At 39.9% G+C, this 27,506-nt stretch overlaps 1 protein-coding gene and 1 long non-coding RNA gene across 3 annotated transcripts in view; one reads left to right on the forward strand and one right to left on the reverse strand.

Moving 5' to 3' along the window:
* Nucleotides 1-27,506, forward strand: part of LOC132405245 (protocadherin gamma-A10-like) — a 278,617-nt gene that overhangs the window by 57,718 nt on the left and 193,393 nt on the right. The gene's annotated exons all lie outside the window — the stretch shown is intronic.
* LOC132405555 (uncharacterized) overlaps nucleotides 9,495-27,506 on the reverse strand; it is a 45,577-nt gene continuing 27,565 nt past the window's right edge. For both annotated transcript variants that reach the window (XR_009515914.1, XR_009515913.1), the window contains 2 exons: nucleotides 27,221-27,333; nucleotides 9,495-10,901 (listed from right to left, as the gene is read on the reverse strand). This is a non-coding gene — a long non-coding RNA (uncharacterized LOC132405555). The remainder of the gene's footprint in view (nucleotides 10,902-27,220; nucleotides 27,334-27,506) is intronic.

A 27,506-nucleotide genomic window follows, 5' to 3' on the forward strand; every position in this document is an offset into this window, starting at 1 on the left:
TAAGTCTTCCTCCACACTTTAATCAGCAAGATCAGTGAGAAATTGAGTTGCTCATTGGTTCATGCTTCATCTCCTGACATCTTGGCTTCAGGCCACAGAATTTGTCTGACACCTGAACAAACACCTTGATCCCTCAATCAGCCTAAAACACCAGATCCCTCGTCAGCCCAAAAACACACCACAACATGTAGATCATAGGCTCCAACAACAACAGAACAATATATGAAAGAAAAAGAAATCTTAAAAGGAATGAAAGAAGTAGTTTTGTGAACCAACTGGAGGAAGACACCGTTGGTCACATTGTTCACTGGTGCTATCTTCTTCTGAACTCTGTTTTATATTGAAGTATCTTAAAAGGATGATAACATCTAACGTACAGTAGAACATCGATGAGAGCAGTGCAGGAAATGGACCTTTAGCCCATCATGTCTGTTTCAATTCAAATTACCTATCTGCCTTCATGTAGTTTATATCCTTCCATTTTCTGCCTGATCCTGCATCTAAATGCCTCTTAAACTTTGTTACTATATTCCATCCACCACTTCCCTTGGTAGTGCTTTCCAGGTGCTTAGTGCTTCCTGTATAAATAAAACAAATTGCGTCAAACACAAGAGATTCTGCAGATACTAGAAATCCAGAGCAAAACACTCAAGATACTGGAGGAACTCAGGCAGGGTCTGTGGAAAGAAATAAAGAGTGAACGTTTCAGGCCAAGACCATTCACTGGTACTTTCCACTAATCTACTTTAAACTTTTCCCTCTCCCCTTCAATACATGTTTCTTAATATGTGAAACTTGTACCGTGAGGAAAGGTTTCTGACTATCTACCTTATTTATACCTCTCATAATTTTATATTCTTCTGTCAGGTCACACCTCGCCACCCCACCCCCCACCAATGATCTAGATTGAACAATAAAATTTTGTCCTAACTCTCCTTATACCTAATACTTTCTAATCCCAGCAACATCCTCGTGAACCTATTCTGAACCATCTCCAAAACCCCTACATCATTCTTGAAAAATGGTGACCAGAATGCAGACCATAATCGAAATGTAGCCTAACAAAAGTTTTATACAGCTGTAACATGACTTCTTTGTTTTACATTCAACAGCATGACCAATTAAAGCAAACAATGCCCGTCGCTTAAATCTATCCATTTGCATTGCTACTTTCAGCGAGCTCTGGACTTATACTGCAAGATCCCTCTGTACTTACATTGATTCAAACTATTAACAAATTATATGTACCTTTGTTCATTTCTGTTAAGGGCAGCCTTAAATGTCACACAGGTGAGGGATTTCAGCCAAGTGTCTCCAAACTGAAGATTATTGACATAACTTACTCATTCATGTTCAACGTTTCGCCGAAGTCTTAGGCACCCCAGCTATATAAATGTGCCTTAGACTTTTGCACAGTCTTGCATGTTGTGAAATTTGTTATTTTGTGGCAGCAATACATTGAAGTAGAATTAAAAATTGTACTCTGTACATGCAGTATAATTAAGTTAAATAAGTAGTGAAAAAAATGAAAATAATACTGAGGTAGTGTCCATGCATTCATTGTCCTTTCAGAAATCTGATAGCAGGAGGGAAAGAAGAAGTTGTTCCTTAAACACTGTTTGGGTGTCTTTAGGCTCCTATACCTCCATTGGTAGCAATGAGAAAAGGATATATCCTGGGTGGGGGGAAAGGGAAAATACTGTCTTAGTATATTTTAGCTTTACTTTCACTAATAGTCTTTCCTTCCACATTCTCACCGACCTTTGGTTCTTCAGTATTTCAGGCATGTTTCTTGAGTCATGTCCACTTCCTTCAAGACAAAGTCTTCTTGTTTAATTGGGCTGCTACTTCTTCATTCCCTATTTTGATTCTCCAGCTCCTATTAAAACCAGAGTTTCACTCACTGTTCTTCTTGCACTTGTATTCCCATAAGATCATTTACTGTACATCCATTTGATTTTACTCTTTCTTAACAGTTAGTTTTCATATTCTATCTTCCCTTTCTTTATCAGTTCTTTGTTTCTCCTTTAATGAGTCTTCACTGAGTTCTAAAATATTCCCAATCTGCAGGACTACAGAGATTTCTGGTAACATTATAGACTTCTTTCTTTGACTTGTTACAAGCTTTATTTTTTTCCTGGTCATGGGTAGAATACTTTCCTTGCAGGCGTTTTTCTGCCTGAACTGAATATAGAGATAAAGGTGAGTTTTCTTGTTCAGGGCATCAATATGTATGAACCAGAACAGGGTATTTACAGGTGATGGTGACTCCTAGGCACTTGTGGCTCCCAATATGCTCAAACACAGAACTGTTGACATAAACAGGAGATTATGCATTGCCTCCTTCCGGAAGTAAGTGACTAGCTGTTTGTTGACACTGAGGGAAAGATTGTTATCATAACTCTATGTCTCTAGGCTCTCTATCTCCTTCCTGTACTCCAATTCATTGTTATCTGAGCTGTTGCACACTATGTTGCTATCATCTGTAAATTTGTAGATTGTGTTCGAGCAGAATCTCACTGTGCAGTCATGTGCTTAAACTTTCAAGAAGGGATCTGGATGTTGAGAATGATTGTGGTAGTGGAGTTGCTGCCTAATCTTACAGAGTGTGGTCTGTATATCAGTCAGTCACAGATCCACTTGTTAAGGGAAGTGTTCAGTCCCATGTCTAGGAGTTTGGAGTTGAATGTGCCTGCAATTATAGTCTTAAAGATGGAGTTTTATTCAACGTCAATAGTCATAGATGTGTACCATTCTATCCAGATTCTCCTGGGATGTGTCTAGGGCTAGGGAGAAAGTGCCTGCCTTGGACCTGTATTAGGGGTAGGCAACTCGCAGTGGGTTGAGATTATCTGGAAGGCAGGAGTAACTATGTGTCATAGTCAGCCTCTCAATCTCTTCATGGTGGTAGATGTTAGCACTATTACAAGATTTTACCTTGTGCTTCTTACAGTAGGTGCCAAAGTGCTAAGTATTCTTCTTAGAGTAGTTGGGAACTTCAGATCCTTTATTCCCTACAGTTATTCTTTCAGTTGTTGAAAGGCATTCCATTACAGGCTTCAACTCACCTTTAATTTCTTAAAAAAATTGAAAATTATGCTGACTACTCTAAAAATTAAATCCTGTGGTTTGGATAAAAGCTCCACAACACAGCCCCCAATACTGGTTGCTTATTGCTTCTTTGTTAGTATGGTTGCAGTATAAAATTTAGGTGGATCCCACACTCAGTGGATTAACCTCTGAAACGAAATGCTCATTTTCCAGTATAATGCAATTTAGCAAACATGGATCTGGATGGGATTATGTTACACCAAATCAAGCCATCCTAATAATTAGAGGTGAAGATGATGGGAACACACAAACAATTATGTTAGTAAAATCTAAATTAAATATTCATCAAGAGGATGGAGGGATACAATTTTAATCAGCCAGACTGGATCAACTAGTTTCAAGAAAATTACTAAGCAGACAGTACAACTTCAAATGAGAGGATAATTACAAAACAAAAGAACATTTCTTACTAGCATATTTAAGCAAGATGTATTTAATTATGAATAGGAAAGTAAATCTCAAATTTATCAAACTAAACTGCAGTTATAGTTTAAATGAAGGTAAATACCATCAAAAGCAATTTACATTTAAATTAATCAGCTATGCAAATTCATTTTCTTCTGAAGAATATAGAGATATAGGCCAGCAGAGCAAAATAGCTGTGCAGTTATCAGTTGTGTTCATCTCCACATGTTCAGAAATAGAGATATGAGCAAATTGAATATACACGTTTTATAATTTGTGACCAGTTTTTGATTTGCAATAAGTTAAGGCAAAATCATAAAGTACAAGAACATTATTTGAATAAATCAATTGTTGGGATGTGTTAACTGTACAATTTTGAGGCTTCAATGACAAATAGTAGTGTGAAATCTGAAGTTGATGTTCTCTTAAATGATTATCCATTAATGGGTCCTCAGTTGCCTGCAGAGGCCAATCTGGGATCCAAATATTCAGCTTCCTATTGATCCTCTTAATGAAGAATGCCTGTGTGTGACTTTGTTTCAAATAGGGAGGCTGATACACGAGCTGCCACAAGTGGCCCTTGACAGTTTGGAGTCAAGGATCAGTGGCATGGAATTCAAGAAGACTGGGGACCCTTCACTGCCATTATGATGTGTCATTATCCTCTGCCAGCTCCATCTGTGAGGTCTTAGTTGGATCATTCTTTGTCTAGAAACTCCCCTTGACATTACTGCCATAGATAACCTTACCAGATGCTAGATGACTAAACTGTCGACTGTATTGTTCTTGAGATCTCAATAATTCACAAGCTCTCTACCACGACAAGGTGATGCTCCTTGGAGAAGAATTGATGGCAAATAGAATACTATGCTTATAACAGACAAAAAAGACTTTGCAGCTATTAAGTTCAATTTCAAGTTCAAGTTTAATTGTCATTCAACCATACATGAAAACCATGAGTACAGCCAAACCAAACAATGTTATGATGCAGCCAAAGTGCAAAACAAAATATCAACAATCATGCACAGTGCATGGCACTAATAATACTTATAAGACAGCAGCAAAGTACAGTCGAACAAAAAACTGTAGTATACGCCCGAGTCCATGAACTTAACAGAACTAGCACTCGAACACAATACGGCTTATCTTCCACCAAGCAAACATTGAAGGGCAACACCAATGCCAGCATGGATGCCAAGCCACACGACCTCTGGTACTGACTCTGAAACATCTCTCCTGGACAGCTGCAATCAATCAACACCACAGCTTGAGACCGAATCCTTGCAACAACAGAGACCTTGTAACTGTCCCATTGTCAATTTCATGAATACATCATTAAAAGAAGAAAGCCACATCTTCAGCAAGAAGAATGTTAGCTGAAGATTGAAAATTGAATGTAGACTGCTTACAAAATTCATTGGTTTAGAGTTGGGGCAGGAAGTTTAAAAGCACTCTGAGGAAGAATTTATTCACTCAATACACAGTATGGTTAGATCAAGTACACATTACCTCAGTGGGTTATGGAAATGGTACTATCGTATATTCAGGAAAATTTTAGGTGAGTCATAATATGACGATTCATAGAAGGTGGTGGACCAAGTTTTGGCAAATAAGATTAACGTAAAGCAGTAGCTGATCATGGTGAGGTAATGTAGATAGGTAGTTCATCATTGAAAGACAAATGGCCTTCTTCAGTGCTGTGTGCCTCTAGCTCATGTACATAGCATATTTAATTTGACATTCTCGAACAATAGAAGTGTCAGTGATTTTTGGTCATTGTTGTGAAAGCAATGTACTATTAACCCACCAATAATAGCCACTGCCAAAATTGACACATTACTACACAAAGTAGATTAATTCATAGGAACCTCTTCTGAGGCAGGTGCGACCTGTACAAAAAGGATGGGTTGCACTGGAATCCGAGGGGGACCAATGTCCTGGCAGGGAGATTTGCTAAGGCTATTGGGGAGAGTTTAAACTAGAATTACTGGGGGGTGGGAACTGAACTGAAGAGTTGTGGTTGGCTCACAAATAGAGAAAGCTTGGAGACAGTGCAAGAGGGTGGATAAGCAGGTAATAGAGAAGGGATAACTCAGACTGATTGCTTAAGATGTGTCTATTTTAATGCAAGCAGCATCATGAATAAAGTGACTGAGCTTAAGGCATGAATCAGTACTTAGAGCTGTGATTTTGTGGCCATTTCAGAGACTTGGATGGCTCAGGGGCAAGAAAGGTTACTTAGAGTGCCAAGCTATAGATGTTTCAGAAAGGACAGGGAGGGAGGCAAAAGAGGTGGGTGTGTGGTACTGCTGATCAGAGATAACGTCATGGCTGCAGAAAAGGAGGAAGTCACGGAGGAATTGTCTACACAGTCTCTGTGGCTGGAAGTCAGAAACAGGAAGGGGGTCAATAACTCTACCCGGTGTTTTTTATAGACCAGCCAATATTAACAGGGACATTGAGGAGCAGATAGGGAGACAGATTCTGGAAAGGTGTAATAATATCAGGGTAGTTGTGGTGGGAGATTTTAATTTCCCAAATATTGATTAACATCTGCCTACAGCAAGGGGTTTAGATGGGGTGGAGTTTGTAAGGTGTGTTCAGGAAGGCTTCCTGACGGAATATGTAGATAAGCTTACAAGAGAAGAGGCTATACTTGATCTGGTATTAGGAAGTTAACCTGGTCAGGTGTCAGGTATGTCAGTGGGAGAGCATTTTGAAGATAGTTATCAAAATTCTATCTCCTTTACTATAGCATTGGAGAGGGATGAGTTAGGTAAGTGTTTAATTGTAGTAAGGGGAAATATGAGGCTATTAGGCAAGGACGTGGAAGCATAAATTGGGAACAGATGTTCTCAGGGAAATGTATGGCAGATATGTGCAACTATTCATGGGATATTTGAGTGGCAATCTGCATAGGTATGTTCCAATGAGACAGGGAAAGGATGGTAGGGTACAAGAACCCTGGTGTACTAAGGCTGTTAAAAATTTAGTCAAGACATAAAGAAGAGCTTACGAAAGGTTCCAAAAGCTAGGTAATGATAGAGATCTAGAGGATTATAAGGCTAGCAGGAAGGAGCTTAAGAATCAAATTAGGAGAGCCAGAAGGGGCCATGAGAAGGCCTTGATGAGCAGGATTAAGGAAAACCCCCAAAGCATTCTAAAGGATGTGAAAAGCAAGAGGATAAGACATGAGAGAATAGGACCGATCAAATGTGACAGTTGAAAAGTGTATATGGAACCAGACAAGAGAGCAGAGATACTTAATGAATATTTTGCTTCAGCATTCCCTACGGAAAAGGACCTTGGTGACTGTAAGGATGACTTACAGCTGACTGAAAAGCTTGAGCATATAGATAGTAAGAAAAAAGATTTGCTGGAACTTTTGCAAAGCATCAAACTGGATAAGTCTCTGGGACTGGACGAGTTGTACCCTAGGCTGCTGTGGGAGGTGAGGGGGGAGATTGCTGAGCCTCTGGTGATCATCGTTGTATCATCAATGCGGACAGGAGAGGTTCTGGAGGATTGGAGGGTTATTCAAGAAAGGGAGTAGAGATAGCCCCCGAAATTATACATCAGTAAGTCTTACTTCAGTGGTTGGTAATGATCTTGAGAGTCAGGATCTATGAACGTTTGAAGAGGCATGATATGATTTGGAATAGTCAGCACGGCTTTGGGAAAGGCAGGTCATATCTTTTAAGCCTGTTTGAAGTTTTTGATGATGTGACTAAACACATTGATGAAAGTAGAACAGTAGATGTAGTGTATATTGATTTCATCAAGGCATTTGATAAGGTACTGCATGCAAGGCATATTGAGAAAGTAAGGAGGCATGGGATCCAAGGGAACATTGATTTGTGCAGCCAGAATTAGCTTACCCACAGAAGGCAAAGAGTAGTTGTCGATGGGAGCATTTCTGCATGGAGTTTGGTGACCAGTACTGTGACTCAGGGATCTGTTCTGGGGCCCCTTCTCTTCATGATTTTTATAAATGACCTGGATAAGGATGTGGAGGGATGTGTTAGTAAATACTCGTGGATGTTGTAAATAGCTGTGGGTGTTATGGATAGTGTGGAGGGCTGTCAGATGTTAGATATAACTGGCAGTAAGTAAGAAAACCATTAACCATAGTTGTCTTGTTATCAAATACCAGTTTGGTTCCAGATCTTTTAGTTACTATGCTTAGTATGATCTATCAGTCTCTAAATGAGAGTTAGCTGAGATGGCATTTATTGCTTTTGCTTAAGGAGTTCCTGCTAACTACTCCCCTGAAAATCATAGCTCTGCATTTATCATTAGATGTCTTTATCTTAAATTGTTCCACCTGCATGCAATGTAATTCTATGAATACAATAATAGCATACAACCTACTGTAGATGCACAATTGGGTCATTCATCTCATCGAGTCCAGTCTGCCATTCAGCCATGCCTGATTTATTATTCTTCTCAACCCCATTCTCCTGCCTTCTCCATGTAACATTTGACATCCTTATTAATCAAGAACAGATCAACCTCCACCTTAAATATACCCTATGACTTGATCTCTACAGCCACCTGTAGCAATGAATTCCACAGTCACAACGCTCTGGTTAAATAAATTCCTCTTCATTTCTGTTCTAAAGGGACACCCTTGCATTCTAAGGCTGAGCCCTTTGGTCTTAGACTACACCCCCCTCGATATAGGAAACATTTTTCCCATGTACATTCTAACATATGTCTTTCAATATTTGATAGATTTGAATGCGATCCCCCCTCCTTTCTTCTGAACTCCAGCAAGTGTAGGCCCAGAACCATGAAATTCCCCTGATACTTACAGATAATTCTTTTCTAAAATCACAACAATCAACACTTGACTGTTTGTGTTCTATGTAAACACTGTAAAGTTTCACTGTATTGTGCAATCATTTTACCTCATAAGCAGAGAACCTATAATCCATTTCTTCCAACAGAAGTCCCCTTAGCTTATGAGGGTGTAGTTTCATAATAAACATGTGGTAACACAAATGTGAGCTGATAAATTATTTATACAGTATAACTGTGGCAGAATTTCCATTCCATTTATCCTATCCTCTAGTTACCAGGATAGCCATTTAATATTAATGTCACTGTAAATGGATTCTGTACTTTCGCTTTTAGTCTACATGGATTCTGAAACCTATCTGCATCTCCAATGCGCCTAGGTTTCAGCCATAAAATTATTACTTGGATTTTTCCCTTTCTATCCAAATGCATTTTCCTCCCACATACTTGTCCAGAAATCAATCGGTCACAATTTCAACCATTCACATGCATATCAAATAGTAACAGTGCACTAACTTCTTGAAATAATTAGCCAATACAGTGAAGAAATATAAACATAAAAATAATGCAATACACAGAACTGTGTTAAGGTTATGTTGAGATTTAGGGAGATCACACATAATGAACAGAACTATCTAACATGTCTTGTCAAATATTCAAGATTTGGTGAGTTTTCGAGGTGACACAATAGTTCTTATAAATGTAAGATGCATTGCTTATGACAGAATGTTTCAACCAACCATAAAAATTAACTGATTTAGTTTAGAACCATCTTACATGTTACAGGAAAATTATTGTCTACTAGAAACAAATATAGTAAGAATAAACTAATATGAATTTGGAGAGTACCTCATGCAGAGAGTATTAAATGTGAGCAACAAAACTGATAGCCATTTGCACTACAACATATCCATTAATCTCAGAATGGAAAATGAAGGCATATTGGTGATGAAATCATTTTTTATCCTCAACACTTTTATATTCATAGGTAAAATTTCAAATACTTATCATGCAGAATAGAGTAGCTAGGGAAATTAGATCCTAGAATCTCAGATATTTCTTGAAGTAGATAACAGAAGTAAATATACAGAAAAAATATATTTTCAGGTTGAAATCATTGAATTCTGCTCCCAACACAAGCAAAATAAGAAGTATTTGAGAATCAAAGAGGGGTGAATTGTTGTTTAAAATATTATATATTTCATAAGAATGATTTAACAGCAGTTTGTAAAATATAATAGGTTCTGAATTTAGGTTTGTATCGGTTCCCCCTACTCTATGGAGCTTGCCACTAGTGGCATGGCGTTGGACAGACAAAGAATTTGACAAACAAAGCTGAGAACAAATTTGTTTAATAGAAGGTGTATTAGTTATCTCTACAAAAGATTACCTTTTCTGGAGCTGTGTTGAATTGCTTACAAAACTTTATATATTATGAAAGTATTAAGTTAATTTTGTCAACACAAATCCTTGTTCACTTTCAACAGAAAAGGAATTATACAATTGCTTTCTGCATTTAGCAGGAACCAATAAAGATGGCTGCTCGTGCAGCATATTGCAGGACTCAGAACAGGATTGACAACTCCAGAAGCTAGAGGATAGCAACCTGCTCTTGACATACCTGAAAATGATGAATAAGACCATATGGACATCAGATATTGGAGCAGAATTAGGCCATTTGTCCTATTGAGTCTGCTCCAGCGTCTGATCATGGCTGATCCTTGATCAGAGAGATGTACAGGACAAAAATACTAAACCATCTGCTGTGCACAAATTTTCCACTATCTCAGGAAGTCAGAGTTAGCACCATAGGTACTGGAAGATCTGTGTAGTCTTGCAACACAGGATTTCCCACTATTTGTATCTAATAGGCACTCGGTTTCATACACTTGCAGAACATCTGCTATTCCTGAAATATAATTAGCAAATTGAGAAATTTATTATCAAGTAAACAACTAATGATAATACAAAACTCCTGTTGTATTAAATATTCATGAGCTTATCATCGAGCAACTTTGAACATGGAATTTTCTTCCAATAGATCCTCTCTTTTGTAACACATGGGTCAGCAAAGGTGAACACAGGATACTTAGATACTTGATCCAGTTGTCAAGATATCCTAAGGGTAATCCCCTTTGGATCTATGAAACTGAAAGTGCTCATAATTTTGAAGTGAAATGGGTGGCCACTTGGAGATCTTGTCTTTTGTGCCATTAGGAGCACAGATGCTCGACAATGTATTCCTCCCAAACTACGTCAGGTCTCACCATTGTAGGGGAGGTCACACTGAGAGCATTGGATACAATAGATGATCTCAACATACTCACAAGCGAAGATTCACTTTAGATTTGACATAACTGTTTACTGCCTTCTACAAATGCAACTTGACCTGCTGAATTCCTTCAGCATTTTACGTCTGCTGCTCTGGATTTCCAGTATCTGCAGAATCTCTTGTGTTAAGGATTGACTTCCATCTTCTCTAATTGACATGCCTTCGGGCCTCCCACTTCTATCCAGGGCTAAGCATTCAGCAGATAGGCTGGGAGGGCTTCCTCTGTTTCTTTGCCATCCCCTGCTGTTTTCTCCTAAACGTAGGGTTAAAAAAAAGTGATGCAGTAGACAATTCTCAGTAAGTAGATCAATGTAGGTTGCATAGGTTTTCTATTGTTAATTCTGATTATCTGGAAGAGGCACAATATTGCCCAGAGCATTGTTAAGTTCAGTCGGACATATGGTTGGTTCTTTTAACATAAACGCCAGCACAACAGCAATATTCATATTACATGAATTAATACACTTTATAAAAATAAGGATTCAAGATTGTTTCATGTCATTTCCAGTACCCAAGTGTAAAGGAGAGCAAAATAATTGATATTTCAGATCCAGTGCTGAAAAAATAAAAACTAAGATGAAGAATGTGATTCTAAAAAAAACACAACATAAATATAAATGCATAAAATAGCTTATATACATCGAAAGTATGTACATAAGGAGACACTAGATGCGGAAGTTTCAGTACATAATGTGGCTCTGGCAGGAAATGATAAAGTAGTGGTAGTGGAGAGGTATGGAATAATCGGTTAGTAAGTGGTGAGGTTGATCAGCCATACTGTTTGGGGAAAGTAACTGTTTTGTTTGGTGGTCCTGGCATGGATGGTAGACCATAAACTTTCTGATGGGAGTGGAACAAACAGTCCATGAGCAGGGTGGCTGGGATAAAGATATGATACATGTCTGAGGTATTGCAAATTGGGAAGTCATTGCAAGAGAAAAATATATAGTACATGGTAGGTCCTTTAAGATTATTTATGTACAGGGGGATAGTGGTACGTACCCCGTAACTGGGTCACTTACCAGCAAAGATAGAGAGGTCCATTGAAGTCTGATCATACTATTTTTGATAGTATTTATTGATAAAAATACACAGAAATAATATCAATGCAAACATACAGATAATATACGTTGTCAATACTAAGTCTAAAAGCACGGGTATAATAATAATCACTAAGAAATAGCTCTGTTGTTGTCTAGGGGATAATGTATTGACCGATGGAAATATAAAAGTCACTCAAGTTCATGCAGGCTGCAGCCTTTGGTTGTAGTCAAGAGAGAGAGTTTAAAACTTGCCCATTCCTTTTATGATGTCAATCCTTCGAGAGCCGTTGGGGCTGATTTCTCCTTTGTTTTAGCTAAAGCTGTTCTTCCGTGGTAGAACCTTCCAAGGCAATTCCAATTCCAAGGCAAATGGAAAAGGACACACGTGGGCTTTCTACCGGCTGTCGCTATTACGCTGTTACAGGATTTCTAGCGTTTCTTCTGGTGCTTCTAAAAGGGCTGTTCCCCAGACCCTCTTTTATCTTGAGTCACAGGGTCTCAGATGTCAATCAGGTTGGGATGATGCAATTCCTCAACCAACTCCCTCTGATCATTCCCTGAGGGCTTCCATGAAGTACAGTACTCAATACACAATTCCGTCTCCAAGAGACAATGGCCGTTTTCCGTGGCTTTGTATCGCCAAGGGCCAGGACATTCCAAACGTCTCTCTCTCATTTCCTGGGTCTCCTGACCTGAATTAATAGCGATCTTGCGATTCTCAAAAGGAGGGGGCTACTTTGGACCCTTCGGCCCCTCAGAGTTGGGCACAGGCGTAACAATAGCAACCTGAATGTGATAACACAAGCTGATCAGGTGGTAAAGAAATCATATAAGACTATAAGACCTCAAGTAATAAGAGCAGAATTGGGCCATTTGGCCCTTTAAGTCTGCTCTACATTTCAACATTACTGATCCAATTTTTTTTCAGCCCCAATCTCCTGCGTTCTCCCCATATTCTTTCATGTTCTGACCAATCAAGAATCAATCAAACTTTGCCTTAAATATACATAAAGACAGCCTACACATATACCTGTGGCAATAAATTCCACAGATTTACCACTCTCTGGCTAAAGAAATACAACTCCATTCTAAAAGGATGCCCCTCTATAATGTGGCTGTGTCCTTGGGTTTTAAATTCTCCCACCATAGGAAACATCCTCTCCAATTCCACTCTATCAAGGCATGTCACCACTTGATAGGTTGCAATAGAGTCACCCCTCTTTCTTCTGAATTCTAGTGAATACAGGCTTACAGCTATCAAACACTCTTCATATGATAGGCAATTCATCCTGGAATCATTTTTGTGAGCCTCCTTTGAACCCTCTCCAGTTTCAGCACATCCTTTCGAAGATAAGGGGACCAAAACTGCTCACAATTCTCTAAGTGTATTCTCAACAGTGCTTTATAAAATCTCAACATTATATCCTTGCTTTTATATTCTAGTCCTCTAGAAATGAATGTCAACATTGTATTTGCCTTCCTCACCACAGACTCAACCTGCACATTAACCTTTCAGGAACACTGCACAAGGACTACCAAGTCCCTTTGCATCTCAGTTTTTTGTATTTTTCTCTCCATTTAGAAAATAATCAACCATTTCATTTCTTCTAACAAAGTGCATGAACATACAATTCCTAACATTAAATTCCAACCGCCATTTCTATGTCCATTCTCCAAATCTGTCTGACCTATAGCTTCTCTACTTCCTCAAAACTATCTTCATATTGTCTGCAAACTTGGCAACAAAGCCATCAATTCTATCATTCAAACTATTGACATATAATGTAAAATGAATTGATCCCAACACAAACCCCTGTGGAATATCACTAGTCATCAGCAGCTCACCAGGAAAGGCTCTCTTTATTTCCCCTCTTTGCCTACTACCAATCAGCCACTGCTTTATCGATCCTGGATTATTTCCTACAATACCATGGGCTTCTAACTTGTTAAACAGCCTCATGTGGCAACTTGTCAAAGGCTACTTGAAAGTCCAAGTACACAACATCAGCCAATTCTACTTTGTTTATCCTGCTTGTTATTTCAACAGATTTGTCAGGCAAGATTTTCCATTGACAAAACCATGCTGACTATGACCTACTTTATCATGTGCCTTCAGTTACCCTGAGATCTGATCCTTAATAATCAGCTCCAGCATCTTCCCAACCACTGAAGTCAGACTAACTGGCCTATATTTCCCTTTCTTCAGTCTCTCTCCCTTCTTGAGGAGTGGAGTGACATTTTAATTTTCCAGTCCTCAGGAACCATTCCAGAATCTAGTACCTCCACGAGCTCTTCAGAGCCCTGGTATCTACACCATCTGTTCCAGGTGACTTATCTAACTTCAGACCTTTCAGTTTCCTAACCATCTTCTCTCTAGTTATGAAAACTTAAGACACTTCGTGGCTCCAGACACCTGGAACTTCCACCTTACTGCTAACATCTTCCACAGTGAAGACTGATGCAACTATCCCTTATTACTACCTCTCCAGCATCATTCTCCAGCTGTCTAAAATCTACTCTGGCCTCTCTTTTACTTTTTATGTATCTAAAGAGACTTCTGGTGTTCTCTAATATTATTGGCCAGCTTACTTCCATATTGCATCTTTACCTTCTTAATGACTTTTTAGTTGCTTTCTGTTGGTTTTTAAAGGCTTCCCAATCCTTTCATTTCCCATTAACTGTTGCTCTATTGTATGCCCCTTTTGATTTTTATGTCGGTTTTGACTTCTCTTGTTTGCCATGGTTATGCCATCTTTCCTTTTGAATACTTCTTCCTCTTTGTGATGTATATATCCTGTGCCTTCTGAATTGCTTCTTGGAATTTCAGCCATTGCTGCACTGCTATCATCCTTACTAGTGTTCTTTGCCAATCAATTCTGGTCAAATCCTCTCTCATGCCTCAGTAATTCCCTTTACTCTACTGCCATACCATTACAAGGGACTTTAGCTTCTACCTCTCAAACTTTCGGGTGAATTCAATCATATTATGATCACTTTCCCATAAGAGTTATTTTACCAGTACTACCAATCAGCCACGATGGTAACCAGTGCAATCTTCTACAATGTGGTGTTCTGGGGCAATGGCATCAACACAGGTGATGCCAGCAGGCTCAATAAATTGATTAGAAAGGCAGGCCCTGTTATAGGAATCAAACGGGACACAATGGAGGCTTTTGTAGAACAAACGACATGACAGAAAATCCTGGCAAATCTGGACAATGTTTCTCATTCTCTGCATGCCTCCTTGGCTAAACAGAGGAGCATGTTTAGTAAAAGGCTAAGACAACTGCAATGCTCCAACGAATGCTATATGAGGTTATTCTTACCCTCGGCCATTAGGCTCTCATGAGTCAACCTTTAGCCAGGGAAGTGATGACCCCCTTCCTGTTAGAGTGTTCCTTTGGGACCAATAAAGTATCATCTATCTGTCTACCTCCAATCAATTCCGGTTCATTGCACAACACTCTATCCAGAACAGCTGATCCTTGAGAGGATCAGTCATGAAATGCTCTTAAAAACCATCTCAGAGGCACTCAAAAAATCCTCCCTCCTGGAATCCAGCTCCAACCTGATTTCCCCAATCCACCTGTATATTGAAATCCCTTACAATGATTGCAACATTGTCCTTTTGCCCTGCATTTTCTACTTTCTGTCGTAATTTCTAGGGCACATCCTTACTACAGTTTGGAGTCTATGTACAAATCCCATTAGGGTCTTTATACCTTTGCAGTTCCTTTGCTCCATCCACAATAGTTCATCACCTTTCAACCCTATGTCACTTCTTTATAGGGATTTGATTATATTTTTAACCAACAGAGCAACACCCACCTGTCCTTTGGAGACAATATGTATCCTTGGACATTAAGCTCCCTGCTATAATCTTTCTTTCAGCCATAATTCAGTAATGCGTACAACATCATACCTGCCAATCTGTAACTGTGCTGTAAGTTCATCTACCTTATTCTGTGTACAGCACACATTCAAACATTATAACACCTTCAGTGCAGTATTCACCCTTTTCAATTTTGCCTGCCTTTACATTGCTACTCATCCTGTTCACTGCAATTTTGCCATTTCAACAGCTTCTTCTCACCTCACATTGCCTCTGTTTGTAAACCAGCTACCTCATCTTCAACATGATTTTCCACCTTTCCTACAATACTTGTTACATTGAAATATACGCAGTTCAGGATACTAGTCACACCATGCTCAACCTTTTGATTCCTAACTTTGTCTGAGGTCTTACCATCATCTACCTCCACAATCTCTCCAGTAACTGTTCTGGCACTCCAGTTCCCATCCCCCTGTATCTCTAAACCCCACCATGCAGCATTAACAAACTTCCTGCAAGAATATTAGCTCCCCTCCTGTTCAGGTACAAACCATCCCTTCTGTACAAGTCCCACCTTCCCTAGAAGGGAGCCAAATGTTCCAAAAATCTTATTCCCTCCCTCCTTCACCAACTGCTTAGCCATGTATTAAACTGTATAATCTTCCTAGTTCTGGCCTCACTAGCACATGTCATGGGTAGCAATCCTGAGATCACAACCGTGCAGGTCTTGCACTTTAACTTATCACCTAACTCTCTGAACTTCCTATTGCAGAACCTCATCATTCATCTCATCCATGTCATTGGTACCTATATGGACCGTGACTTCTGGCTGTCCCATTTAAGAACGCTGAGCAACTGATCCAAGATATCCTGGATGCTGGCACCTGGGAAGCAACATACCATCCGGGAATCTAGTTCTCACCCACAGATTTTCCCGTCCATTCCCCTAACAAACACATCCCCTATCACCACAGTGTGCCCTCTTCTCCCTCCTTCCCTCCTGAGTCACAGAGGCTGACTTAGTGCCAGAGATCTGACCACTGTGACTTTACTGTGTTAGGTCATCCCCCTGACAGTATCCAAAGTGATATACTTGTTGTTAAGGGAGTTGGCCTCAGGGGTACTCTGCACTGGCTCTTTAACCCCTTTCCTCTCTAAACTGTCACCCAGTTCAGGATCATTTTTAGATACTGAACAGAGGTGTTCTACAAAGTAGGATATTCAGTCATCCATCATTTTGTTTCTCAAATGAATAGGAGATCATATTGGTAGCACTGAATGCAAGAAATCGATTTAAGTTACGTAGTGGCTGCATCTACAATGTTGTATTCAGATATAAGACCATAAAATATAGGAGATGAGTTAGGCCATTTGGCCCATTGAGTCATTTCATCATGACTGATCCTCTTTCCCCCTCAGCCACAATCTCCTGCCTTCTCTCCGTACCCCTTTGTGTCCTGATTAATCAAGAATATACAACATCAACCTTTGTGTTATATTATTATTATTATTATTATTATTATTATTACTTTATTATCACCAAACAATTGATACTAGAGCATACAATCATCACAGTGATATTTGATTCTGTGCTTCGTGCTCCCTGGAGTACAAATCGATAGTAAATATAATAAAAAATTTAATTATAAATCATAAATAGAAAATAGAAAAGAGAAAGTAAGGTAGTGCAAAAAAAAAACAAGAGACAGGTCCAGATATTTGGAAAGTACGGCCCAGATCCAGGTCAGGATCCGTTCAGCAGTTGGAAAGAAGCTGTTCCCAAATCTGTCCGTACAAGTCTTCAAGCTCCTGAACCTTCTGCCAGAGGGAAGTGGGACAAAAAGTGTGTTGGCTGGGTGGGTCATGTCCTTGATTATCCTGGCAGCACTGCTCCAACAGCGTAAAGTGAGTCCAAGGATGGAAGATTGGTTTGTGATGTGCTGTCCTGTGTTCACGATCTTCTGCAGCTTCTTCTGGTCTTGGACAGGACAACTCACATACCAGGTTGTGATGCACCCTAGAAGAATGCTTTCTACGGTGCATCTATAAAAATTAGTGAGGGTTTTTAAAGACAGCCTCCACAGCTGCCTGTTGTAATGGATTCCACACATTCTCCACACTCTGACTAAAGAAATTTCTCCTCATCTCTGTTCTAAAAGAACGCCCCTCTATTCTGAGGCTATGCCCTCTTGTCTTAAACTCTTCCATCATAAGAAACATCCTCTCCACATCCACCCAATCGAGGCCTTTTCGCATTTGATAGGTCTCAATTAGGTCACCACTCATTCTTCTGAACAGCAGTGAATACAGGCTGAGAGCCATTATATGCTTTTCATATGACAAGCCATTCAATCCTGGAATCATGTTGGGAAAGGCTTAGGTAAAAGGACAGCAGTTGTTTTTCTTATGGATAAATTGGAAAGGGTTGTGGGAAGAGGAGTGAATGGAGTTATTGTCTTTATATATCACAGAATTCTTCTCTCTCTGGGCCTTCCATCTCAGTTTAAAACTGCTTGATTTCTCACATCCTCAGTTCAGATGATGGGTGCTAGATCTGAAAAGTCAGTTCTGTTTCTCTTCTCACTGACATTGCTTGACTTGCCAAGAGTTTCAAGCATTTTCTGTTTTGGCATTGCAATTTCCTGTTACATTTGTAAGAGTTATTTTTTTTCCTTTTGCTTGCAGATTTTAATTGCAATATGAATTAAAAACTAATGCCAATGATGATCTCTCCTGAGCTGAACACCAGGCAAGCTAGTTACAGAGGGAATGTTACAAGTAATTTTGTCACAAGATATGTTTTGCTTTAGCTCTAGAAAAGTATCCTGTATAGCAAAGAATTTGCACTCCGATTTCATCATTCAGTCGACCTTCACTAATCCGACTACCTGTAATCCGATTCCTTCGATAATCCAGCACTGACTTCAAATTTTTCGCACACTGGAATTTCAAATTTCCTTGGCCACTGTACCAATTTGCTGTGCATTATTTTGGTTGCGCTAGATCTGTACACATGTTGGCGCACTCTTATAAGCACAGACAGGCGATCCCTGCTTGTTTTCCTGCATTTATTAATATCATTTGCGTGAGGTGAGGCCGCCTGGCATCTGCCCGTCTCACCCTCCCTGCGGTGGGGGAGCTGGAGCATGCTGCGACAGTCCACCTTCTCGCCCCGCCTGCTGGCAGTCGTGCACTGCCTTCCGCCGTTGCCAGGCCGGCGCTCCTTTCTCTTCTACCTACAACCTCAGATCAGACATGGCGACCTGCTGAATTTAAGCATGTTACTAAGCAGAGGAAAATAAACTAACAAGGATTCCCTCATTAACTGCAAATGAAGAGGAAAGACCCCAGTGTCAAATCCCTGGCCGCCTGGTGGTAATGTGAAATGTGGTGTATCGAAGAACTCCTTTCTCCGACTTTTGCTGCCACCAACATCAACAGTTTTTGAAGAAACCATTATGCCAGTTTCAGCACTAGTTCCTGATGCTTCACTCATTTTTCAAGATGAAGATGTTGATGATCCTGTCAACTCCACACTTGAAAACATGTAACTTTGCCTGAAGGTACATTAAACGGCTTACTTTAGAAGCGGAAGTGCTCAACTGTACTGTATGTTAATTCCTGTACGTTTACATGTACCCTTTTGTTTTATCTGTGCCTGTGCAGTATATTACTTTATTAAAATTTCACTTGTTACTCATTTAATATTTCTGTTTCATTATTATCTAACTTGCACTGATGTGCATGCTATTTTAAAGTTATGATGAGGCGGTTAGCTATTGCTTAATGTGATCCTTCTGTAATTCAGCATTTTCACTAATCCAGCACTCTGCAGGTCCCAGTGGTGCCGGATTCGTGATGGTCAACCTGTATAGTAGTCCATATCTGTTTGAAAGTTATGATGTGAATCTATTTTAATGGAACCTATACTTAGACCATCAACATCCTTTAATTTTTTTTATCTGATGATGAATATTTTACTTAGATTACATTCTATGAGAATTACCTACATTTAATGTCATTGTATCAGAATTTACTTATCAAGTGTCAAGTTTGCTCTATGTAGGCTCCGTTGCCCACTCACCTGATCTACATGTGAACAGAGATATTAGTCACCCTTTTGCATGAAGAAATTGTGTGAGATGACTTAGTTTGCCTTCAACAGTGAGCAGTCCTCAGTTAATATAGTGCTAGCTCCCTGCTCCCACACTGACACAGACTGTCCAGAGACCTCAGGCAGAAATAATTTCTGGTTATGAAATTCCACTTTCTGTCATTCTAAGCTTGTAATATTATCAATTTTATATATCGCAGATATTTGCAGATATCTGAAAATTATTAAAATGTTTATAAATTACCAAAAACATAAAATGTATTAAATGAACTTGAAGCATTTGGAAAGATAGAAAATTACGTAGTTAAAAACAAATTAAATAGGTTTAAAAAAAATCAACACTTTTTACTCTTTGTACCAAATGAATGAAGACTCTGATCCTTTGCAAGGTTTTGATGTGACATTAGTAGAAAACAGCAGGTTATTTATTTCAAGTCCAGTAAAGAACATAGTGCCAGACAAATCAATACCATGAGCAATACTGATAATTCAATGACTGAAAAACAGTGATTCCAGCTGGAACCATTGTTTTCAATCTGGATAATTTATCTTGGCATGTTAGCACAGTTGAAGGCTAACATTTAATGTGCAATCTTAGTTATCCTTAAGATAACAATGATCCACCATCTTGAATGGCTGCAGTTATTCTGGCAAACTTAAGAGTTGTTCTATGCAACGAGAAAATCATTAGAAGGATAGTTGTGGTTACAACATAGAAAAGTACAGCACAAGAAGAGACCCTTCAGCCCACAACGTTGCGTAGAGCCAGCTAAAAAGTAAATCAAAAACCCCCCAAAAACTAATCCCTCCTACCTACACAAGGTCCATATCATTCCATCTTCCTCATATCTAAACTTATTTTAAAGGTCTCTAATGTATTTGGCTCTACCACCAGACTAGGCAACATGTTCAAGGCATACACCACACTCTGAGTAATAAACTTGCCCTTCACATTTGCTTTGAATCTATACCCCTCTGACCATCAATGCATGCCCTCTGGTATTAGATATTTCTACCCTGAAGGACTGGAATATTGCAAATGTCACTCCACTCTTTAAGAAGAGAGGAAGGCAAAATAAAAAGAAATTATAGTCCAGTTAGCCTAACCTCAGTGGTCAGGAAAGTGTTGCAGTCTATTATTAAGGATGAGGTTTTGGGGTACCTGGAGACTAATGATAAAATAAGTCAAAGTCAGCATGGTTTCTGCAATGGCAAGTCTTGCCTGACAATGGTCTTAGAATCCGTCGATGGAGTAACAAACATTGTGGACAAAGGAGAGGCAGTGAATGTCAATTACTTGTTTTTTCAAAAGCCATTTGATAAGGTGCCTCACATGGGGCTGCTTGGTAGGATAACATCCTATAGTGCTTCAGGAAATATTCTTGCATGGATTGAGGAACGGCAGCGAGTGGGAATAAAAGGAGCCTTTTCTGGTTGGCTGCCAGTAACTACTGGTGTTCCACAGGGGTAATAACTGGGACCTCTGCTTTTCAAATTGCTTGCAATGAATTGGATAATGGAATTGATGGCTTTGTGGCAAAGTTTGCGGAAGATGAAAAGGAAGGTGGAGGGGTAGGTCGTGCTGAGGATGCAAAGCGATTGTCGCAAAACTTAGACAAACTGGAAGAATGGGTAAAAAAAAGTGGTAGATGGAATACAATGTTGGGAAACACATTGGTAAAATGAACAATAGTACGGACTATTATCTAATGGGGAGAAGGTTCAAACATCGGAGATGCAGAGGGACTTAGGAGTCCTCGTGCAAGACTCCCAGAAGGTTAATTCACAGATTGAGCCTGTGGTAAAGAAGGCAGATGCAATGTTGACATTTATTTCAAGGAGATAATGCTGATTCTTTATAAGACATTAGTCAGGCCACACTTGGAATATTGTCACTTGATATGTTGTCATTGGAGAGGGACCAGAGCAAGTTCACAAGGATGATTCCAGGATCAAAGGAGCTAACCTATGAGGAGGATTTGTCTGCATTGGACCTGTACATACTGAAATTTAGAAGAATGTGTGGTGATCTCACTGAGTGCGTGGAACTGGCTGCTGGCAACGGTGGTGGAGGTGGATACAACAGGGTCTTTTAAGAGACTCTTGGACAGGTACATGGAGCTTAGAAAAATAGAGGGTTATGGGTAGCCCTAGGTAATTTCTAAAGTAAGTACATGTTCGGCACACCATTGTGTGCTGAATGGCCTGTATTATGCTGTAGCTTTTCTATATTTCCACGTTTCTATGTTTCTATGAAACCTACCGAATGTTGAATGGACTAGAAAGGGTAGATGTGGAGAGGATATTTCCAATGGAGGGGATATCCAGGACTAGTAGGCACAGCCTCAAAACTGAGGGGTGCCCTTTTTGAACAGAGGTAAGGAGTATTTTTTTCAGCCAGAGAGTAGTGAATCTGTGGAACGCTTTGTCACAGACTGCGGTAGAGGCCAAGTCCATGGGTCTATTTAAGGTGAGAGTTGATTGTTTCCTGATCAGTCAGGGGATCAAAGGATATGGCGAGATGGTAGGTGTATGGGGTTGAGTGGGATCCAGGATCAGACATGATGGAATGGTGGAGCAGACTCGATGGGCTGAATGGCCTAATTCTGCTCCTTTGTCTTATGGGAAAAAGTTACTCCCTGTCTATCATATAACTCTCGTAATTTTATAAAACAATATCAGATCTCCATTCAGCCTCCACCGCTCCAGCAAACACAACCCAAGTTTGCCCTGCCTCTCTTGATAACACATGCCCTCTAAACCAGGCAGCATCTTGGTGAACCTCTTCTGCTTCCTCTCTAAAGCTGTAACATCCTTCCTATAGTGGAACAACCAGAACTGTATGCAATACTCCAGATGTGACCTATCCAGAGATCTATAAAGTTGCAACATAACCTCTGAACTTTTGAATTGACCAAGGCAAGCAAGAATTCCATAAGCCTTCTAATCACCCTATCAATCTGTAGCCGCTTTCATGGAGCTATGAACTTGGATCCCAACATTGGGCTGCTCAGCAGCACTTGCCATTGTAATCAGCCATTTCTCTACTCATACGTGCAACTGATCTATATCACACTGTCTTCTTTGTCACTATCCACAACTCCATCAATTTTGGTATCATCTGCAAACTTACTAACCTACCCATCTATATTTTCATCCAAGTTATTTAAATGCATCACAAACAGCAGAGGTACCAACACAAATCCCTGCAGAACACCACTAATTACAGAAGTCCAGATTAAATAAGTCCCTTCAAACACTTGCCCCTGGCTTCTATGTGCAAGCTAGTTCTGAAACCAAACAGCCAATTCACCATGGACCCCATGTATCCTAATCTTCTGGATTAGTCTCTATGAGGGACATTGTCAAACACTTTAATCTCTCTTGTCACCTTGTCAAAAAACTCAATCAAGTTAGTAAGACACAACATGCCCACACAAAGTCATGCTGATTCTCCCTAATTAGGCCATGGGTTTCTAAATGCTCATGTATCTTATCCCTGAGAATTTTCTCCAACTATTTCCCTACAACTGATGTCAGAGTCACTGGTCTATAGTTTCCAGCACTTTCCTTTGTTCTCTTTTTAAACAGAGGTACAACATTAGCCACTCACCAGTCACCTGATACCTTGCCTGTGCCTAGAGAAGGAAAGAAGATAATGATCAAGGCCCCAGCAATCACATCTGTTGCCTCCCTCAATAACCTGCTGCAAATCCTATTATGCCCTGGGGAATATCTGCCTTAGTACTCATTAAGATACCCAACACTTCCTTATCTTCCATCTCTGAATGCCCTAGCACATTTATGCACTAAGCACTGACCTCTAGGTTCTCCATGTCCTTTTCCTTGGCAATAGTGAAGCAAAGTACTCATTACCTAACTTATTCACATTTTCCACATCCAAGGAAATGGAGTGATCCTACCCTCCCCCTAGTTATCTTCTTCCTCTTGATTTATGCATAGAATGCCTTGGGATTCACTTTAATCCTACTTGCCAAGGACTTTTCATTGCCCCTCCTGGCTTTCCAAATTCCCTTCTTTAGTTCCTTTCTGGCTTCTTTATAATCCTTATGTGCTCCATTTGGTCCTAACTTCTGAAGCTTTTGAATAGAAGAAGGACACTACCGTGGCTGATAAGTCAGAGCCAAAGTAGAAGCAAAAGAGAGGGCATACAAGGAAGCCAAAGCCAGTGGGAAGACAGAGGATTGGGAAGCTTTTAAAAACTTGCAGAAGGAAACTAAGGAGGTCATTAGGAAGGAAAAGATGCATTATGAAAGGAAGCTTGCAACTAATATCAAAGAAGATACTAAAAGCTGTTTTAATTATATAAAGGGTAAAAGAGAGTTGAGGGTAGATAAAGGACCAATAGAAAAAGACACTGGAGATATTGTAATGAGAGACGCAGAGATGGCAGAGGAACTGAATGCATATTTTGCATCAGTCTTCACAGTGGAAGACATCTGCAGTATACCAGATATTCAAGAGTGTCAGGGAAGTGAAGTACGTGCAGGGAAAATTATGACAGAGAAGGTGCTGAGGAAGCTTAATTTTCTGAGGGTGGATAAATCTCCTGGACCTGATGGAACGTACCCTTGGGTTCTGAAAGAAGTAGCTGAAGAGATTGCGGAGGCACTAGCAATGAGCTTTCAAGAATTGATAGATTCTGGCATTGTACCAGATGACTGGAAAATTGGAAATGCTACTCTGCTATTTAAGGAAGTGTGGCAGGCTGCAGAAAGGAAACTATAGACCTGTTAGCTTGACATCAGTGGTTGGGAAGTTGTTGGAATCAATTGTTAGGGATGGGATTTTCAAGTACCTGGAGGCACATGACAAGAAAGGCCAAAGCCAGCATGGTTTCCTGAAAGGAAAATCCTGCCTAATTTACTGCATTTTTTTGAGGAAATTACAAGCAGGGTAGACAAAGGAGATGCAGTAGATGTGGTTTACTTGGATTTTCAGAAGACCTTTGACAAGGTGCTGCACGAGGCTTCTTAGCAAGATAAGAGCCCATGGAATTACAGGGAAGTTACCAGCATTGTTGGAGCATTGGATGATCAGCAGAAAACAGAGAGTGGAAATAAAGGGATTCTTATCTGGCTGGCTGCCAGTTACCAGTGGCGTTCCAGGGGGGTCAATGTTGGGACCGCTGCTTTTTACAATGTACATCAATGATTTGGACTATGGGATTAATAGATTTGTGGCTAAATTTGCCGATTATATAAAGATAGGTGGAGTAGTCAGTAGTGTTGATGAAACAGAGAGCCTGCAAAGAGACTTATATAGTTTAGGGGAATGGACAAAGAAGTGGCAAATGAAATACAATGTTGGAAAGTGTATGGTCATGCACTTTGGTGGAAGAAATAAATGGGCAGACTATAATTTAGATGGGGAGAGAATTCAAAATGCAGAGGGACTTTGGAGTCCTTGTGCAGGATACCCAAAAGGTTAACCTCCAGGTTTAGTTTGTGGCGAAGCATGCAAATGCAATGCCGGCTTTCATTTCTAGAGGTATAGAACATGAGAGCAGGGATGTGATGTTGAGGCTCTATGAGGCACCTGTGAGACCACACTTGGAGTATTGTGTGCAGTTTTGGGCTGCTTATTTTAGAAAGGATGTACTGACGTTGGAGAGGGTTCAGAGAAGATTCATGAGAATGATTCCAGGAATGAAAGGGTTACAGTATGAGGAATGTCTGGCAGCTCTTGAGCTGTATTCCTTGGAGTTGAGAAGAAAGAGGGGGAATCTCATAGAAACATTCTGAATGTTAAAAGGCCCGAACAGATTAAATATGGCGAAGTTATTTCCCATGATAGGGGATTCTAGGACAATAGGGCCTGACTTCAGGATTGAAGGATGTGAATATAAAACAGAGATGCAGAGAAATTGCTTTAGTCAGAGCGTGGTAAATCTGTGGAACTTGTTGCTACAAGCGGCTGGAGACCAAGTCATTGGGTGCATTTAAGGCAGAGATAGATATGTTCTTGATTAGTCAGGGCATCAAAGGGTTTGGGAAGAAAGTAGGGGAGTAGGGATGACAGGAAGAAGTGGATCAGCCTATGATTAAATGGCAGAGCAGATTCAATAGATCAAAAGGCCTACTTCTGTTCCTATATCTTATAGTCTTAAGGTCTTCTGGTCTACTTTTCCTTTTTCCTTGTCATTTCCTCTAACAAGAGCATACCTTTCCTGTTCTCTGTGCATTTGATCTTTAAACATTCTCCAGATGTCTGATGTGGGCTTGCTGGAATTTTTTTTTTCCAAATAACTCTTTTTATTTCATGGTTACTTCCCTTATAATTTGCCCTACTCCAATTTGAAACTCTCCTGTAAGGACCATACGTGGCGTTATCTACAGCTATCCTGAAAGTTAATGGTCATTAACTGCTCACCCACTAAATAGTCAGTCATCTGGCCAGGTTCACTACCTAACATGAGATCTAGTATAGCCCCTCCTCTCATTGGACCATCTACATATTAATTTAAGAAACCCGCCTGGAGACACTTAACAAATTCTGCCCCATCTAAATCCCTAGCACTAGGACGGTTCCAGTTTATATCAGTAAAGTTGAAATCCCCCATGACAATATCCTTTTATTTCTGTAATCTGTTTACATACCTGTTCCTCAAGGTCCTGGAGGCTGTTAGGGGCCCTGTCGTATCATCCCATCAGTCTGATCACACATATTATTGAGTTCTACCCAATAGTCTAAGTGTTTGAACCCATTACGTCTCCCGAGTGTTGCCATAATACTATCCCTGATTAATAGTGCAACTCTCCCCCCGCCCCCAACTTTTTACCTCTTTCTCTATCCTTTCTAAAAATTCAAAAACCTGGTACATTAATCACCCATTCCTGCCCCTCTCACAACCAAGTCTCTCTAATGGCCACAATATAGTTCCATGCACAGATCCATGCTCTATCGATCACCATTACCCATAATACTCCTACCATTAGAATACACATTCTAAACCATCCGACCCATCATACCTGTTATTTCAATTTTGCCTTTCAATACTTAGCCAGACATTTACCTTCTTGTCCGATCCTTCACTTACTGACCTGGTGCCCCAGATCCCAGACCCCTGCAATACTAGTCTAAGCTGCTCCAGAGTAGCATTAACTAATTGATAATTGAAACAGGACTTAAAGATATAATTGGAATGGAAAGAGTATAAAGAAGATTGATAAGGATGCTGTCAGGACTTGAGGGCTTGATTTATTGAGAGATTTTGGGCAGGTTAGAACCTTATTCCGTGAGATATAGGTAATTAAGAGGGGAGCTACCTTATAGAGCTATATGAAATAATGAGGGATATGGATAGGGTGAATGCAGACAGTCCTTTCCCCATGGAAGGGGGAGCTAAAAACTTGATGGTATAGGTTTAATGTCAAGCTGAATGATTTATGAAGAACATCAGGGACATCTTCTTCACAGAGACTTTGCTGTGCATATGGAAGGTGCTGCCAGAGGAAATTGTTGTGGCAGATACAATAACAACATTTAAAAGTTATTTGGATAAATACATGGACAGGAAAGCTTTAACAAGATGTGGACAAAATGCAGGAACACGAGACTACCTTGGTGGAGAGCATGTTCAGCATGGATGCATTGGATAAAAAGGCAGGTTTCCATAATGCACTATATTATGACTGTTCCAGGTATTAAGATTGGGTTGTGAGGACCATCCGTGCTGTAAAAAAAGGTTCCAAATATTATTCATATTGTAATTTTGAAAGGCAGAGAAAACTGGATATAAATCCATTGTTGACCTGGAAAATGAGATAGTGTGCTTAGATGTCACAATGGAGAAGAATTAATTGAAACTAAAATGCAGATCTGATTGTACACAGATGAATACAATTC

This window comes from Hypanus sabinus, chromosome 15 (genome assembly GCF_030144855.1).
Source record: "Hypanus sabinus isolate sHypSab1 chromosome 15, sHypSab1.hap1, whole genome shotgun sequence".
Lineage (NCBI taxonomy): Eukaryota > Metazoa > Chordata > Chondrichthyes > Myliobatiformes > Dasyatidae > Hypanus > Hypanus sabinus.